The sequence below is a fragment of the Frankliniella occidentalis genome, unplaced genomic scaffold, assembly GCF_000697945.3.
Source record: "Frankliniella occidentalis isolate FOCC.00 unplaced genomic scaffold, Focc_3.1 Scaffold101, whole genome shotgun sequence".
NCBI classification, from domain to species: domain Eukaryota; kingdom Metazoa; phylum Arthropoda; class Insecta; order Thysanoptera; family Thripidae; genus Frankliniella; species Frankliniella occidentalis.
The window spans coordinates 559,183-562,253 of NW_026267230.1; the positions used below are offsets into that span (position 1 = coordinate 559,183).

At 42.3% G+C, this 3,071-nt stretch overlaps 1 long non-coding RNA gene across 1 annotated transcript; it reads left to right on the plus strand.

Moving 5' to 3' along the window:
* Positions 1 to 1,713, plus strand: LOC127749865 (uncharacterized). The gene is made up of 2 exons (XR_008011394.1): positions 1 to 58; positions 378 to 1,713. It is a non-coding gene; the product is annotated as an uncharacterized LOC127749865 (long non-coding RNA).
* The last annotated feature ends 1,358 nt before the right edge of the window (positions 1,714 to 3,071 follow it).

The following is a 3,071-nucleotide window of genomic DNA, read 5'->3' on the forward strand; positions in this document are numbered from 1 at the left end:
TAGCACCACTGGAGCGAAGAGATGAGGAGCTGTTCGACTGGCGTGGGGCAGCGAAAAGGTATTTATCAAACAATCTTTCCACTCTAGCTTAAGGCTTTCATTTTTAAAAAATTACAGTGAATTATGCTTGCTTTTGTTTTGGACAATTTGTTGTTGCTGGACAATTTGTTTCTAAAGTCACATTTTTGTGGAAGCTTTCTAATTTCAAGCACTTTTGCGAAAAAAAAAATAGTTTTTATTTGCCCCATCTAAAGTAGAACACCAGCAATGTTTATTATGGTCCAAACTGTTGAAAAAGTTTAATTCCAGTTTGTCCAGTTCTTAAATTTTGCTTTCCATCTCCTCGCAAACAAATTTATTTGGTATGTATGTTCCAGATCGCATCTCAACATTGCTGCTCAACCAGATGGAAGCCATCCCACTTAACAGCAGGACAAGAGAATCATTTGACAATATAATATATCTAATTGTATCATGTCATTCATCTGACTTCTTGACTTCTTTGTCTTGGATCGTAGTATAGAGCATGGATTTTGTTGTCTTGGATCGTAGTATAGATCATGGTATATGGCTCTTTGGATTGTAGTATAGAATGGTGTTTGTTGTATTGGTTCCCGTGTATTAGTTTTTACATTTTGGTTGGATTTTGCAGGGTTTATTGCTTGTATTTTGTGTTGGGTGTAGAAAAAAAAAATCTAATCTCTTCCTTATTTTCTTGACATCAAAACCATCTGCGTACTCCTGCATCATACATCATTTCATAGAGAGCAAAACTGTAAAATTTATTACTGTTCAGAATGTTAAGCATTTTTCCAATCCATTCAGTACTTCCTATTCATTTTAAATATGTAGTGAAATCATCCTATTGTCTCTTATGGATTCAGTCCCTCACTGTTGTCAACCTATGGACCTTTCAGGTATTTAGTATTAAGAATTTTTTACAATGACCTTTTCAAATTAGTCTGTCTTCAAAATTGAGGGCTGTGTTTTGCCGATAAAATGTGAAGGAAGTTTATAATATATTTCCATGGAATTTTGAAGAGTTCAAATTTATTTAATGGCATAAAAGTTCAGACTATCCTAAATCTTCTATGTAAACCCCCATCAGGGTGTCGAGCACATTTACCAGAGTTGAGCATATGCACCTTGAATGAACTCGATACTACCATTTTCTGGACATCTATATCAACGTTACTGTGCTCACTTGTATCATACATCATTAAGACCAAAGAGAAAAACTGTAGATGGTATTCGAGTTACTACGTATTTTTTACTGATAACCCATAGTTCTAAATGTACTTATTCCTTATTTTTACTAAAACTGACTTCATCTATTGTGCTACATACAAAAGATCGAAATAAATAATCTAATCTAATCTAATCTAATCTAATCTAATCATATGCTTGTAAATTGTTTCATTGGTATTGGCTGTTCAGCAATTCTCAAATGAATTGATTACTTCCTATTTAGCAATCTGTGCAAATTGTTCGACCATTTATTAAGTTTCATATTACTCTAGTTCATGTTCTGAAACTGAAATTAACCATACTGTTAAAGTACTGTCTCGTGTGGAATTGTGTGCTCCTCGTTAACATGTCAGCTAATTTTTGATATTTTGCATTTGAGACAAGGAACTCAACAAACTAGTTGGTACTGAATGTGAATGTATGTATCCTATTGTGTCTTGGAAATATAATTTATTGGAAATGCGAGGTGAACTATTTAAAATAACCCAATCAATTTGCCACTGCCACAGTTATGCACAGGACAAAAATTGAATTTTTAATTTCTTGGTAGTTCTCTAATCTTGAAACATGGTGTATATTATTGATGTTAAATCTGCACTAAGGGGAAGGAATAGAACAATGACGTTCATATTGTACACAGTCCCTTGAAGACCGTCTCTACCAGAAAGAGAAAACGTACTCCCTGTCCCCCTCGCTTCTCCTGTAGACGGGAGCAGGGATCTGCGTAGGGCGGGTGGCATTGAGCCCCTCTCCGCGAGCGCTCGCCAAGCTGCAACAAGCGGCGAAACGCGTTGGTGCGAGAGAGACGCACAGCTAGCGGGCATAAGAGACCACGGGCAGGGTCATGGGTTCAAGGGTCGGGGCGGGGACTCCCGGGTCATGGGTTCAAGCCCTGCCGCCAGCGCTTTTTTTTTTTTTTTTTTTTGGGTGAGCAAAAGAGGAAGAAATCGCTTGACTCAGCTACCGGTGGGACTCGAACCCCCGTGAGTTAGATGGAAGCTCTTTCTGCTCGGACAATCGGTCGGACAATCTAAATACACCCGCCGGCGCTTTTTTTTCTTGGTCGCCCGGTTCGAATGCTACCAGATTCCATCCAACTCATACCGGGGTTCGAGTCCCGCCGGTAGCTGGGGGTCACGCGATTTCTTCCTCTTTTTTAGTCGCTCAAGAAAAAGGAGAGCCGGCAGCAAGGCCCTCCGACCCGGGAGTCGCCGACCCTACACCGCGGGTTGCTGACTAGTAGAGCTCCTGATACAGTACGAGAAAATTCAAACCCAAAAACGAATACTTTGACGACGAGTATTAGAACCCCCGATTCACAGTTCAAACATTGCAGCGATGTCAAAGAGCCAGGAGGCCGGTCTCGAAACGTGAGGTGAGAGGGTGTCGTGATGGAACCGGTTTTTCTCCCGCTCAATCTACTGCGCTGACTCGTGCCTTGAGCCTAGCTCGCCCGGCCACTCACTTTGTGGCGTCGTAGCCGCGCCGGTAGAGAGTCGGCCCCGTGCGCCACAAGTCAGGGGATCGAATCTCCCATCCCAGCTACATTTTTCTGAACCGGTCGAACTCTTGGGAGTTGAACTTAAACCCGTCATTTCGACGGGGCACCTTCGTGGATGAACGAACGGTCTGGTGGTTAACGCTGTCCCACTGGACTGGGGGTGACGATGACTCGGCACTGGGGTCCCATTAGGGGCAAAGGTTCGACCCCCGGCGAAAGCGTGCCGGGTAAGAGCCATCCCAGCCACAGCGGGAGTGGTAACCCGTGTGGAATTGATAAGTCCTTAGAATCTGGCTCATTGAAGGGATTCCACGACTCGGAA